Raw genomic sequence first — 15,796 nt, 5'->3', positions numbered from 1 at the left:
CAAAAGGAGTGAGGGGAAACTGAGGCACAGGAACTTGCCCAAGGTCACCCAGCAAGTCAGTGTCAGAGCTGGAAACAGAACCTAGGTCTCCTGAGCCCCACAGAGCACCCACTGCACCGAAGCATGGGGCCGGCTCCACCACAAATGAGGTGGCCCTGTAAATATCCTGCTTCTGTGTTTGGCTACGGGGGGGGGACCCTGAAGATGCCTGGCACGCAGGCAGGAAGAGCTCATGCCACCCACCAGGCTCATCCCTTTCCAGCGCTTCCAGCCCCACCTCCCAGCCTGGGTGCAGCACTGCCCTCCCAGCTCGCCAAGTTTGTCAGAGTGCCCCGCACTGGCGCCCGTCCCTGGGCTCAGCACAAGGCCATTTTCTGGGACAAGCTTCCCAAGGGCCCCAGAGCCTCTGCAGAGACACAGTAAAGCTGAGTGATTTGGTGCACTACGGGCAAGGAGCCTCTGCCCACGGCTCCTCCAGGCTGGGCCCCAGGAGGGAGTAAGAGCTGCCAGGTTCCACCTGGGCATTTGATGCTTCTGTTTCCAGTGAGTGAGACAAAACAGCTGCCCCGCACCTTGGGTGATGCTGGAGGAGAGGCTCCAGCCCAGGGCTCAGGAGAGCAATCTGGCTTCTACTGCTGGCTCTGCCACTGAGCCCCTGGGTCAGTTGCTGCCCGTCTCCTACTGCTCATCCAGCGGGCCCTGGGTCAGTGCAGCGCCCAGCACGATGGGGTCTGGCACTAGTCGCAGCAGAGAGGCTGCTTCCACGTATGCTCTGCAAAGCACAGCAGGCTGCGCCGCACCGTTTCCATACTGCCTGGTGCACAAGGTACCTGGAGCAAAGGGGCTTCCCGGACTGCCCTGAGAGTGGATCACATCCCCATGGAAGTGGGCCCAACGCCCATGAATGGCTGGCTGCTCGCCTGCTGCAGGATCCAGTGGGTGGGGGCTCCTGACTCCAGCAGGCTCCGGGGCTCCTTTTCCCAGCTCTGCCTCTGACTCGCTGGGGATATTCACTTCACTCCACCCCAGCGGGCTGTGGGACTGGGGTAATGGGGGAAGAGCTCCGAGAGCTCCAAGGAGACGGAGAAACACAGCAGGAAGGCAGGGGAAAGGCTGGGCTACACGGGGAAGGCACGGCACGGGGATAAGAACATCTGGGCTCTATTCCAGTCCTGCCTCTCCCCTTACATCCCCTTGCCCCCCGGGACACTGGGTATCGGCCCTCCCCCACCCCTCCCAGGGACACTGGATATCAGCCCTCCCCCGCCCCTCCCAGGACACTGGGTATCGGCCCTCCCCCACCCCTCCCAGGGACACTGGGTATCTGCCCTTCCCTGCCCTTCCCCCACCCCGGGACACTGGGTATCGGCCCTACCCTGCCCCTCCCAGGGACACTGGGTATTGGCCCTACACTCTTGTGACAATGCGGTTCTGGCGGGACCCAACTGAGAGTGCCAATTCAGGACCAATTGCTTAAACAGGGCAGTTACAGCCCTAGGCTGGGGTTTTTCCACCTCTAAGGCAAACCAAACCAGCCAGACAAAAATGACTTTGGTCTCACCCCACTGGCTAACGACAAGTCACACAAGCAATTTCCTTAGACACTCCAGTCTCCCAGTATCACCACCAGTCCCACTCGTCCTGGGGATGAATGGTTATGAAAACCAACACCCCAATGAAAGAAAAAGGTTCTCTCGAACCCAAAGAATCGAGCCCCAGACACAGGTCAATATACACATCAGATCTTACCCACAAATCACGCTGTTGCCAATCCTTTAGAATCTAAAATCTAAAGGTTTAGTCATAAAAGGAAAAAGATAGAGATGAGAGCTAGAATTGGTTAAATGGAATCAATTACATACAGTGATGGCAAAGTTCTCAGTTCAGGCTCGTAGCAGTGATGGAGTAAACTGCAGGTTCAAATCAAGTCTCTGGAGAACATCCCCCGCTGGGATGGGTCATCGGTCCTTTGTGTAGAGCTTCAGTTTGTAGCAAAGTCCCTCCAGAGGTAAGAAGCAGAATTGAAGACAAGATGGGGATGAGGCATCAGCCTTTTATAGGCTCTTCCAGGTGTAAGAACACTTCCTTGTTCTTACTGTGGAAAGTTACAGCAAAATGGAGTTTGCAGTCACATGGGCCAGTCCCTGCACACCCTGCTGAGTTACAAGGCATATCTGCCTCCAGGGCCAGCACTTCCATTTAGGCGACCAGGGCGCCAGGATTTGGGAGGGCGGCAGACTGCTCCGGTGGACCTCCTGCAGGCATGCCTGTGGACAGTCCGCTGGTCCCGCGGCTTCGGTGGAGCATCCGCAGTTAGCCTGTGGCAGGTCCCCCTGAGCCGCAGGACCGGCGAGCTGGCCCTGTGCCTAGGGTGCCAAAAACACTCGCGCCGCTCCTGTCTGCCTCCTCTCAGTGGGTCAATTGTGTAGCTGATGGTCCTTAATGGGCCATCAAGCAGGCTAGGCAGAGCTAACACCAACTTATCTGGGGTGTCACCCAGAACTACAGCACCAATTTGAAATACAGACAGTACACAGCCAGTACTTATAACTTCAACTACAAAATGATACAGACAGACAGGCAGCATCATCATAACCAGCAACCCATAACCTGATCTTAGACACCTTATATGACCTCCTTTACATAAGATTTGGTGCTATAGGACCTTGGTTGCAAACCATGTTCTATATGGTCCCAGTTTATATCAATAACGTCACAACTCTTCCCCCCCTGCCTCCCCGCCTCCAGGACACTGGGTATTGGCCCTAAACCCTCTCCCCTGAGGAGCTGGGCTGGGGGCCCAAGCAGATGAGGGGGCTGGGCCAGGGGCCGGAGCTGGGCTGGAGAGCCATTTCTCTGCCTGAGCCTCCCTCTGTCTCTCCCTGCCTTGTCTTCTCCTTCACCCCCACACATCCTGGTCTTGCTCCTGCCATCTCCTCCTCCTCCTTCATTGTCCCCCATTGCCCACCCCTGACTGTCCCTCCCCATGGTTCTCCCTGCACAGGCTTTGCTGTCCCCATCCGTTCCCCTCTGCTGCTCCTGCACCCCAGGCCCTGGCACTCCCCACACAAACAGGCGCACGGTCCCCCAACCCAGGCACTGTCTGTCGCCCTGACCTGAGCAGGGGGCAGGCGTTGGCTCAGGCAGCCAGGGCTGGTTTCCATCTCCTTCAAGTGTCTCTGCCTCTCCCCCTGCACTGCACAGGAGCACAGCGCGGCCGTGACACGCTGTGCAGAGCAGGGCTCCAAGCCAGCCCCTATTGCTCGCTAGAGGGCATCGAGGTATGCGAAGGGTTAAGGCTAACTGACCGGACAGAGGCTGAGGCTGGGCTGCAAAGGCAGCAGCAGGTGTTTTCCAGCTGGCCTGGTCTGACGCAGCAAATGGTCCACGAGGTTAACGCTGGGGGGTCGCAAACGACCCTCAGCAGAACAGACTGAGCAACTGGGAAAGTCCAGGAGCAAGTTCGCAAGGGGCTAGCCAGCACGCTGGGCTAGTTACTGAACCAGACGGTCCCTGGGCTTCGCCCAAACAACGGGGCCGTGAGGTTTTGTGTTGCTTGCAGAAAGCTTGACGCTGTCACAGTTCCTGAGGTGCACCCGATGCCCGGAACTGATGACACGCTGATGGACACTTCAGGCAGAGCAAAATTCCTGAGTCCGGCTCACAGTGAAAGCGTCCAAGACGGAGCAGCTAAAATCTCTTACCTAGGTCCCTGGAGAGGAGAGAGCAACTTTGCCTGGATCCCTTGAAAGTGGAATTCATTGTTAACTGGCCTTTACCCGGAACCAAAAAGCAAGTCCAGGCTTTTCTAGGGGCGGCTAATGATTGCCACAGATTTGTGGGGGTCCTGTGACATTGTGCCTGCCAGCACAGAGCTGTGCAGAAAGTCACAGCCGGCCCAGGAGGCGTGGAGGGCAGCTTGCCACGCAGGCCACGCCACATTTTGACAAGATGTTTGAACTGTGCACTGATGCAGCTGACACGGGTCTAGGAGCAATGCGAGGGGATGGGAATAAAAAGCTTTTCTGCATAAAACACTAAACCCCGCTGAACAAAAGCACTCAGTCATAGAAAGCGACTGTGGTTGTGCAGGGGGGTCATGCAGTGAAGACCTTCCCTGTTTAATAGGACATTCAGGGTCCTAACCCATCACTCTCTATGGGTCTGCTACACAGAGCCAAAGGTACCAACTCCACACTGCTACATTGGAGAATCACCCTTCGAGAACATGATGTGGAAATTTGTTCACCTGAAGGGTAAAGAAATGGGGCGGAGGATGCTGTGCCCAGGCAAGAGGGCCCTGAAATGACACTTGCACATCAGCTAGTGGCTGACCAGACTGTATCAACATACGAGGGGAAGTGTGACTCAGGGATGTCTTGAGGCCAACAGGTTGCATAAGGGGTAGAGGAACCCCAAGGTCTGGTATCTACATACTAGTTCACCAAAGAGTGCCTTGTACAGTCTCCAATGAAAGCCTGTGTCACACTTGTCCTCATAACCATGGTGAGACGTGTGTACGGCTAACACGGGGAGTTATGTACAGGCACTGAACACAGTGTTCTTAAGGTCTGTGACTTGGGGCCGGTCACTGGAAAAGGGGAGAAACAGGTGTCTTTCAGGCCAGAGATGTTTGTCTGTCTGTCTACATGTCAATGGAGTGTTGTATGGGTCACAATGGCCCCAGCAGGCAGGGTTGGTGTTGCCAGCGGCTGGTGGTGTTAGGGTGCTAATCTTGGCAGGTACAGCCAAGGCTCCTCCCGCTAAGGGCAGGTGGTAGTGAGATGTCCCACAGCCCTGGGTACTCCCGGGAAGCATCACAAGGGTGTAGTGGGTACTATCTACACCCACTTCACTGGTCAGCTCAGGGTCATGCTCCAGGCACTTGTGTCCCAGCTAATAGAAATACTGAGAGACTCACAAATACGAAGGTTGGAAACATGATAAAAAGGCGACGGTTGTTCCTTTCTGTTCGTTTATTTCCAGTATGGGAAATAAAACCAAAGGAGGCCAGGATGAGTAAACCAGAGACATATGCTAAACTTAACAGACAGTATTGGAAAGACTGTGCACAGATCGTGGCTTGAATGCTGCAGGGGGAAATGTGGCTGGGAGGAAATCTCTGCTCCTGGAACATGATAAGCAGCAAGGAGATGTAAGTGACCCGTCCACAGGGCTGGAGACTCAGGCTGAGAGAAGCAGCCTGACACAATTCTCAGCGAGGCAGCCATAAACTAGGACAGGCTAAGCGTGCAGAGCCCACGGCTGGAACTAGAGAGCGGGAAGCCACGTGGCCACAGCTGGCAGAGGAGGAAGAGAATAGAGCTAGAAGTGGCCACCCAGAGAGCTGGAGCTAGAGGGCAAAGAGCAAAGCCCAAGAGAAGGAGCTTGAAGCAGAAAAGCGACAGCAGGAGGCAGAAGACCAGGAAAAGCGAGGGATGGACAGTACACGCTGAGTATTCTGGACATATAAAACCAGATCCCCCCACCCACGGGTCAGCCCCACCAGGGATCACCCAGCTGGGACAAACTGGGCTCTAGTTACAGGGCGGATCGCCAGGTATCTGGTTTTTAACCGAACACCCGGTCAAAAAGGAACCTTCCCCAGCCCTCCCCAACCTGGTGAAAATGAGCAAGCGAGTAAAGGTGAGGCAGAGTGAGAGATGGAGGAAGTGGGGATGGAGGGAGCAGGACGGGGCCTCGAAGAAGGGGCGGGACAAAGGTGTTCAGTTTTGTTTGGTTAGAAAGTTGGCAGCCCCAGCATGCACTGAAGACGATTTAAGCACCTTCGGAAGGCGAGGCAGTGTACGAAAAATCCCTGCCTGCCAGAGAACAACTGGTTACCTCTGCAAACTGGCAGGGAAAGCCTGCAGGTGCTTAACGAGATGGATATAAATGAGGCGAGGCAGTATGAGATTTCAAATCGCACCAGCAGCGTATCACTGGGCATCTAGAAACCCCCCAAACTTGCCAAAACTAAGGACAGGGGTTCAGTTTGCAAAATGGAGGCTTTTTGGAGGAGATGGATAGAAGTAACAAGGGACTAGAATGGCTCAGGAGCTGCTCTGCTGAGCTGAGCGTGGTTGGGGGAAGAAATCGCAGGCTGCTGACTCACAGTTACCAGCAAGACCCTTCACAGAGTTACAGGCCCCAAAGGGAAGGGCAAAAACCTGAGGTAAAAGAGAGGTTTGTTCTTGGGAGGAGCGGAGCCTTGAACCCACCACTCCAGTCCCGGCCACCTCCTGGGAACCTGACGAGCAGACCCCAGCCCAAAGGTTACTTGCATTGGTCCCTGGCACTCATGGCACCCAAAGACACTCCCCAGTCTGCCCAGCTGAGTCAGAGACTTCAGTGAGGGCAGCGGGAGCCCCAGCAGGACAGAGTCCATTGAACAGGCTCGAGTAGGTGAGACATGTGCCACGCTGGAGCACCGCTGTCCCGAGGCAGGAGAGACGGGACTAGGGTGGGTGGGATAATCCCAGGGGTGGAGGGAAAACTCCTGGCCTTGGGGCAGTTATGTTGCGCTGAATTGCTGGGGGTTAAGAGGTGATTTCAGTGTGGGAGGCTGGTTGAAAATGATGTAACATCACTGCCCAAAGCCACGAGTGCTGTGATCCGCCCGCGGCGCAGGGGACTATGGCTCTGAGTTCCCAGAGGTGAACCGGGGGGCTGGAGGGGGAGGCAGCAGGGAAAGAAGCGTCTGTGCCCTTACTGGAGGAAAGCAGCACTGTGTCCCGGGGGCTGAGGAAAAGGTGAGCCCCTTGGCAGCCTCAGGGCAAGCAAAAGCCAATGGAACTTGCTACAGAGAAAAGTGCCCTCTCCCCCCCGAAAGCATGAGGGGTCCCCATGGCTATACCCGAACAGGAGCAGCTCTTCCTGGTAGAGGGACGGAGGTGCAGCAAGGAACCGACAAATAACCCAAAGCATCACGTGAAGCTCATGTTACCAGCCCAGGCCTGCCCTTTGCTGCCCACTCGGGAACAGAACGGGCATGAGAGAGGTGGAGGGAAAATGTCTTTTGGCCTCAGATTCCAGTGGGACAGGAGCCCCGCCGGACCTGAGACTTGTGCAGAAGCAGGAGAAGACGTGGCAAGACTCCCTTGCACCCACTACAGGGACCAAAGCAGCTTTTTCCAGGGAGGCCAAGGATGTCATAGAGTCCAAACCTCACCAACTCAGAGGGCAAAGATCTGTGTAATAGTCATGGTGGATTTTGCCAGCAGGAACCCAGAAGCAGTAGCTCTGTCTAATGGGGAAGCTGAGAGAGTTGATAACTCACTCATTTCTATATTCAATGGGCTGGGTTTTCCAAAGGAAACCTTATCAGATCGCAGGTCAAATTTCCCGTCCCAGCTCTGGAGCGAGTGATGGAAGATGTGTGGCCAAGAAAATTAGCCCATATCACCCAGACCCAGCACCTCCTCCTCGCACAATCAGCTGTTCAGCGGCGTGCAGGAGATGCTGGGGGGGAGGGCGGAGTGAAAGTGGGGTGTGCTGGGGGGGGAACAGGGGAGGAAGAGGCCTGGCAGGGGCTTAGGGGAAGGGGTGGAGTGGGGGCAGAGCATTTGAAGTGGGTGATCTGGTTCTGGCGTCACCCCTGTAACAAAATCCAAAGTGCAGCCCTAATGGGCAGGGCTCTTGAGGGAGTGAAAAGGGTTAACGGGGTTATTTACAAGGTCCTAAGGACCTGAAGCAGGTGGCACCTCAGACAGGTTATGCATGTCTCACAGCTGCGCATGGCGGATAAACGGACAGGCCATGGGGCCCAAACCCAGGGGCCCTGGAACCTGTATAGAAGTGGGGTGAGCCGCCAGCACCAAAACTGGCCCCGCCCCTGCTTCGCCTCCTCTCCCTGTGGCCCCGCCCCCGGCCATGCCAGGAGCTGGAGACGGGCTGTGGCAGGGTGACCATATTTCCTCTCCCCATTTCCCGTGGAGCTGCCCCAAGGCCCCCTCCCATCCTCACATGAAGTTGGCCCAAGCCACCCTCTCCCCGCCCCTGTGAGACGCTGCCCCAAGCCACTTGCCCGAGCCCCCCTCCTCCTGTGCGCGGGGCTGGCTTGAGCCCTGCTGCCCATCCCCAGAGCCCCCCTCCTCCCCTGCACGGGGCTGGCCTGAGCCCTGCTGCCCATCCCCAGAGCCCCCCTCCTCCCCTGCATGGGGCTGGCTTGAGCCCTGCTGCCCATCCCCAGAGCCCCCCTCCTCCCCTGCATGGGGCTGGCCTGAGCCCTGCTGCCCATCCCCAGAGCCCCCCTCCTCCCCTGCACGGGGCTGGCCTGAGCCCCAAGCCACTTGCCTGAGCCCCCCTCCTCCCCTGCATGGGGCTGGCCTGAGCCCTGCTGCCCATCCCCCGAGCGCCCCTCCTCCCCTGCATGGGGCTGGCCTGAGCCCTGCTGCCCATCCCCAGAGCCCCCCTCCTCCCCTGCATGGGGCTGGCCTGAGCCCTGCTGCCCATCCCCAGAGCCCCCCTCCTCCCCTGCATGGGGCTGGCCTGAGCCCTGCTGCCCATCCCCAGAGCCCCCCTCCTCCCCTGCATGGGGCTGGCCTGAGCCCTGCTGCCCATCCCCAGAGCCCCCCTCCTCCCCTGCACGGGGCTGGCCTGAGCCCTGCTGCCCATCCCCAGAGCCCCCCTCCTCCCCTGCACAGGGCTGGCCTGAGCCCTGCTGCCCATCCCCAGAGCCCCCCTCCTCCCCTGCACGGGGCTGGCCTGAGCCCTGCTGCCCATCCCCAGAGCCCCCCTCCTCCCCTGCATGGGGCTGGCCTGAGCCCTGCTGCCCATCCCCAGAGCCCCCTCCTCCCCTGCATGGGGCTGGCCTGAGCCCTGCTGCCCATCCCCAGAGCCCCCCTCCTCCCCTGCATGGGGCTGGCCTGAGCCCTGCTGCCCATCCCCAGAGCCCCCCTCCTCCCCTGCATGGGGCTGGCCTGAGCCCTGCTGCCCATCCCCAGAGCCCCCCTCCTCCCCTGCACGGGGCTGGCCTGAGCCCTGCTGCCCATCCCCAGAGCCCCCCTCCTCCCCTGCACGGGGCTGGCCTGAGCCCTGCTGCCCATCCCCAGAGCCCCCCTCCTCCCCTGCATGGGGCTGGCCTGAGCCCTGCTGCCCATCCCCAGAGCCCCCCTCCTCCCCTGCATGGGGCTGGCCTGAGCCCTGCTGCCCATCCCCAGAGCCCCCCCCTCCCTTGGCAGTCAGTGCTGACCCCCGGCCGGGCCCCAGGGCAGCACGAGCATAGAGCACTGTCTATCAGCTGAGATATGGAACCAAACTCGAACTATTCGTGAGCAGGAAAATGTCACAAGAGTCTGTGTTAACCCGACTGGCTGTGCCCAGCTCACCCCTGGTAACTGCACTCTGCCTTCCTGCAGACCTCTGAAGTTTCACCTGAGTGCAGTATTCTTCCCCGAGTCCCCTCCCCCGGCCCCTCGTGGAAAGCTGTTGTGCACTGTTAAACAGCTGCTGGGTCCCACTCCAGAGCTAGCTGCATTGCAATGGTGGCTGGTACCATTCTGCGCCACTGGGTTTCTTTGGGACCAGCGGCAGCGCAGAAATACAGGGCAGCAGTGTTACCTTCTGCAGCAGGGGGACTGTCTGATCCCATTACAGAAGTCAGGCTAATCCACTGACCCCCTCCCCAGTGGAACAGTCCCCCATGTGACGTTACCACCCCCGCTGCTCGGAAATGGACTCTTGCATTTAAAAAGCTCCTGGTATTTTGTCACCTGTTTCCCCATTTCTTTGTAATGCTCTGGCATTGCTGCCCCATGGGGCCATGTCACATTAAGGCCAAATCTCAAAAGTGAGTTCCTAAGGTCAGCCACCAAACCAGGGCTAGATTATGCAGTGTAGGGCCCTTGCCCCTCAGATCATGAGATCACAGCAGAGTCGACGTTTTCATTTAAAAAAAGAAAATGTCCAGTCCAGCCCTCCTGATCGTGAAGGGAAGTTTAAAAACATGCCCTGAGTGTAACTGCTGCAGCCCAGTCTGCCTGTGTCTGCGAAGAGCCTGAGGCCGTTGATTTGAGGAGGGACGGCCTGTGCATGTCTGTGGGGTGTTACTTGGGGGGATCCTGCCAACCCCAGCAAAAGACTGTGCCAGGAAAAGAAGAGTAAAGCAGGCCCACTTCACCTATCCACGCAGACACAGCCTGGCTGCTGGGAGAAGTACCAAGGGGCACCCCCAATGCCACTCCTGTTCCTGAGTATAAAAGGCCTCATGCCATGGTCCCCCAGCGGTGGAAGGAAGGGGCATGGTGCAGGGTCAGGAGCTCTGTGTTGGGGGGAGCTAAGGATCCTCATCTGCCTTTGCACCCAAGCTTGCAGGCACCTATCTCAGTGGGGGGTTGATTTCCCATATGGTGCCCCCCCCCCAGTGCCCATTGATTCAAGCACCCACTCAGGAAAAGTTAGCTCTCTGCTGGTTTCATTCTGAGCAGTTGGGTGATGCTGCAGCTCTGAGAAACCCGCCAGCCTGGGAGCCCCCAACATGTTGCCTGCCAGGGAGGCGCGTGCAGTCCTATGTTTATATCTATATTCAGCTGGCTGCGTTAAGGGCTGGATATTCCTTTCATACGTTTGTCCCTTATATTTCAATGTATAATTGGGTTGCCTGTCACTCGCTCAGAGCTGCTGTCTATCTCTGTGCCTGACCCAGTGGCTTTAAGCACGATACTGGCTGATGCTTTGAATGGCGGCGAAGTCTTATTATTTATACACGCAGCGCTAGGTGCTTGGAGGGGCGGCTGAGGGGGTCTTTTGATGATCACATTTTCTAATTTAGTGTCTTTCACTTACAGGGTATTAAAAAGCCCTAACATTGTTCTCCAAATTGGCCTTAATAGAACATTATTGGATTAGAAGATGAGGATTGGGGGGTTTTCTTTTCCTCGGCTAGTGCTGATTATTAGAGGGTGTCGAACGAAATTATCCAGCAGAAAGGGCCGTATTCAGGACTGTTCCCATCGCCAGCCGTTCCCATCAGTCCCTGGCTCCAAAGGCTTTAACCAGAGTGGCGCTGCCCAGGCAATTAGGTGGGAGGAAGCAGAGAAAAGGCAAATAGAAAGGAACATTCTGGGGACTAACATAAACGTGGACTCGGCTCTTATTGGCCAAGAAAGACCCGTCCTCTCTGCACCCTGGGCCCCTGCAGTGCTGGAAAGAGTCTCTTTGTGCAAATCGTCCAGCTCCCCCTGCGGCCCTCACCCTGGGGTGAGGGGGCGCTCTGGGGTCTCTTTGTTCTGCATTAATATAGCAGCAAACCCAATGGGGCCCCATCAGCACAGCCTGCCGGCACCTCGCAGACATTACCGGATGCCCTCCCTCGGGCCAGCGCCATCCCCATTGCACAGAAAGGAAGCTGAGGCATCCACTGGCCAAAGGCCACACAGGGAGTCTGTGGCGGAGCTGGGAAATGAATCCAGATCTCCTGCGTCCCAGCCCGGTGCTGTAACCACTCCTCATCCCCGCCAAGCGCCCAGTGCTGCCGAGATAAAGAAGACGGCTCCTCTTCCCATTCAAAGCCCTGGTCAATGTCAGGCTTCAAACCACAGGGTCAGAAGCAGGGCTAGATCACAGCTGGGAACAAGGGAATCCTTCCCCTCTTGAGGCTAATGGGAGGAGCAGGTATCGGAGCCCTTCGCTGCGACGCCACATGCCTGGCACTGAGCCCGCTTTGCAACCCGGCAGGTCTCACATTGCCAGGGAATCAGCCAGAATTTTGTTCCTCCACTGGCAGAGAGAGGCTGGGTAGGACTCACTTTCCCTTTGGCCCAGTGGCTCTGGAGCAAGTGTGGGGACTGGCAATCAAGTTGCAAGTCTGCATGGGTCTGAGCAGCCTCCCTTAAAGCTGGCCCCGGCCGCACGTGGGTCTCGGCTGGTGAATGGGGACGCTGCAGGGCCAGGCAGCCAGTCCCACTGGCACAAAAGGAAGCAAGTCAGCCTCCCTCCTGCTCTGGAAATACCGTGCGGTCCCACCGGAGCCAGCCCGTGTCCCTCGGTTACTGCTGCTAGCTGCAATGCTGGGGATTCCCCCTTTCCTGGTGCCCACTGGGCTTTGGGCACGTCCCTCAGGACCCGGGGAAAGTCTGGGCTGGGAACCAACCTGAGCTCATTACAGTTACTGACGAAGAGCCTGGTGTGACCACACTGCAATCAGTGAGGTTACACCAGGGATGAATTTGGCCCTTGCATTGGGCTCCTGAGAGGTGCTGAGCACCGGAAATCCCTTTGGCTTCAGAGGGAATTGCTGGCACTCAGGACTGTGGCTCAGACCAGCAGCTGGGGAATCGGGCAGGTCCTTGGTCATTGCTCTGTTTACTGGAGTGGGGAAGGGCAGACACCCAAGGGTGCTTTGCTCCTTTAGTCTCATCTCTGTGGGTCCCATCCCCAGGGCACATGCAGTAGGGTTAGTGAGTCATGCTGCTGCGACTGGGGCAGGATCCCAGGGCCTGTTTCCCCTCTCACACTGGGGTAGGCCAGGATGGACTCCGCTGAGTTAATGGGGTGATACTGGTGTGAAAGCGGCATAAGCAGAAGAAGAATCAGATCCCGAGCCTGCCCCTGTCCAAACCTTCCCCACTGCGATGGCTGAACGCCCTGAGCCAAGGTGGGTGGGTCAAGGTATCACAGGAAAGGCCACCCCAGCTGGGCCAGGAAGCTGAAAAGCTGGCACTCTCCGGGAAACCCTGTTCTCTCCAGATCCTCAGGTGAATCTGGTGGCCCAAGCAGCTTGGGGGACCACCCACACGTCTGGATGGCTGCGCGAGCCACATGCTAAGCGCTCGGCCAATTCCTCCTGGCTCGTGGCCTCGGTCGAGGCGCTGAAGCAGAGCTCACGAACTCAGGGCTCTAGTGGTGGGCTGGATGCAGGATTTACTTGGTGAAATTCTCTGGCCTGTGCTAAGCAGGTCAGACTAGGCAGTCCCTTCTGGCCTTCAAATCTGTGAATCGAAGGTGTGCCTGGGGGTGGGTTGGTCCGGGAGTTCTTGCAGAATCTGGGGCATTTCAGGCACCGACTGGGGGCAGACACCACCACCAGCTACTGCCAGGTCTTCAGAGGTGGTTGTTGATTAGGGGGGACCCTGGTTTTGAAGCCCAGCCTGAGCTGCCTCACAGCCACTACTGCTAGCTCCAGCAGCAGCCAGCGTGCTTAGCCCTGCCGAGAGCCAGCTGCAAGCCGGGATCAGAAATGGAGACAGTCAGACTCAGAGACCATTTCTGAATATGCGGATTCTACAATGGCCCAGGAGTCAGAGCATCCCCCGAGGAAGCCCAGAGACCCCTGCTGCAGCCAGTGGCAGCCTCTCAGCTCCCTTGGGGTGATTCATGCTGAGAGGCAGAGCAAATGTGCTTTTTCCTTGTAATTACTGGAGAGGGAGAGAACCCCCCCCCCCCCTCCCCCGCCTTTCCCTTCCTGTTAAACTCACTGGAAGCAGCAGCAGCAACTCATGGACCAAAATGTCTGTTAATTAAAGTGCTGGCGCCTTCTTCCCGGCAAAGTTTGAAGCTGTTATTACCCACTCCAGCGAAGCGCGGAGAATCCAGCTGGGGCTGACAGCGATGGCACTTGGGTGGTGATGGGAGCAGCCATGGTGGGGGGGCCATTTGAGTAGATCTTCCTGCTAATAGGGGCACCCTGGCACAGGTGGGTCTGGGCTGCAGGGAGAGGTGAGTGAAGGGTTGTGACGAAGTGGGGGGTTATCTTGGGTTTTCTGTGTTTTCCAGTGGGTTGCATGCAGAGGGAGAAGGACTCAGTGTCCTGGGTGTTACTGGTTTAACCAGGCAAGGGAAGAGGGAGTTTGTTGGTACAGAGGACCAGAAAGGAAACTTGGGACCCCGGCCAATGGCCTGGAGAATGGAGACCCCAGCGACTGGTGACCTGATGACCCAGAGGCCCAGCTCAGGAGTCACAGCTGGTTCTGGCCAGTGGGAGGACAATGGGCTGCGGGGAGAGGACCCCAGTGACCTGACCAGCCGGTTGTAGCCAGAGAGGCCAGAGGAGGGATGAGAGGAAAGGAGACCCAGGCCTTCCTGTTTACGACCCTGTTTACCTGGAGAGAAGACAATGGACAGAAGTGGGGCTTAAGGCCAGGGATATCAGAGGCCCAGCTGGCAAGCAGGGGGGGCTCTGGGCTGGAGAGGGGGAGCAGGCAGAGCCCACCTGGCTGCAAGGAGATGGGGATATGGTGTGCTGAGGGAGGCCAGGCCTGAGGCCCTGAGAATTTCCTGTGCTGTGTTCAACCCCCAATAAACCCTCCTGTTTTATGCTGGCTGAGAGTCACTCCGGTCTAGAGAGCAGGGTGCACCAACCCCTTCGGGGGTGAGGCGGCCTGGGGGGTCCTGAATGGGTGGACTCCCAGAGGGGGCCCACAGGGATAGACAGACGTGCTAAGGCTCAGAGAGCTGTGGCTCCAGGAGGTGGAGGGGTCTGACCCCGAGAGAGTGGACCCCCGAGAAGGGCTGTCGCACTGAAAGGGACACCCCCCACGGACTGCATGGACCCACGAGTGGGCACAACCGGTGAGTCCGTGACAAGGCTCATGGTGGGGAAGTTTGGGACTCCCACCAGGACCCTCCCTGGGTGCCCTGCTGCCTGAAGGGTGGGTGCAGCCCCAGACCCAATGCCAGGGGATCTCACCTGAAGAGGTGGGTGGGAGAAAGGCCCAGGAAAGCAGCAGCCCCCTCACCTGAACCCCACTCCAGCTCCAGGCCCCATAGAGCCTAGCCGGGGCCCAAGTAGCCACAGACCCATGGAGCTGGGCTAGGGAAAGAGACCAAGGCCCAGAGAAACCAGGCAGCTGCTTCTCCTTTCCATGCCCCAGAGCCACACTTCACCGCGATTGTTTACCGGGGAGTCGGATCTTCCCTGTCCCTGGTGACCCTGAGCCGCGGCGCTGGGGAGAACTAGCTCCTGGGGCAGGGCTCGGGCTGTGCCGGGGGGAGACAAAAACTGGCAAATGTCCCCATGGCAGGAGACACAACTCGCTTTGTGCAGCCTGTGATGAAGTGGGAATGTTCTTGCTGTGTTATGTGGAGGCTGAGGGAGAGGCTGGAGGGAGTGTCAGTTTGGAGCTGGCAGGGAAATGGAGAGGGACGCCCCGACGGGGCTTGGGCTTCTCAACGGGGCTGTAGCCTCCCGGGGGCCTCAGAGGGACCTAACTAAAGGGGGTCCCATTGTCTGTACCAGCAAGACCTGTTTTGGACTATGTTCCTGTCATCCAAATAAACCTCTGTTTTACCGGCTGGCTGAGAGTCACGTCTGACTGCAAAGTGGGGGTGCAGGACCTTGTGGCTTCCCAGGACCCCGCTGGGTGGACTCACTGTGGGAAGCGCACAGAGGGGCAGAGGATGCTGAATGCTCCAAGGTCAGACCCAGGAGGCAGAGCTGGCTCCAGGGGTTTTGCCACTCCATGCAGCCAAAAAAAAAAAAAAAAAGCTGCGCTCATGATCTGCGGCAATTCAGCAGGAGATCCTTCGCTCCGAACAGGAGCAAGGGAACCTCCGCCGAATTGCCACCGAATACCTGGACGTGCCAGAGTCTGCTCCGAGAGAGGAGGCTCCCCAGAGTCCTGACTGGCTTGGTGGGGAGCAGTTCCAGAGCATCCCCAGGGACTCCCTGACACAGCAGAAACACTTTAATGCAGCAGCAGCTGCCAGGAGCCAGGGGCAAAGGGAAACAACAGTGGGCCGGGCGGGCCAAGCAGCGACCCCGGCGGGCTGCCCCCTGCCCCCCAGTGCCCGGCAGGCTCCAGCTGGAACTACAAACACAATGAAACCGATCCGGGGGAGGGGCTGGAGCTGACAGCCA

This window comes from Gopherus evgoodei, chromosome 23 (genome assembly GCF_007399415.2).
Source record: "Gopherus evgoodei ecotype Sinaloan lineage chromosome 23, rGopEvg1_v1.p, whole genome shotgun sequence".
Classification (NCBI taxonomy): domain Eukaryota; kingdom Metazoa; phylum Chordata; order Testudines; family Testudinidae; genus Gopherus; species Gopherus evgoodei.
Note: the sequence above shows the minus strand (reverse complement) of the source record.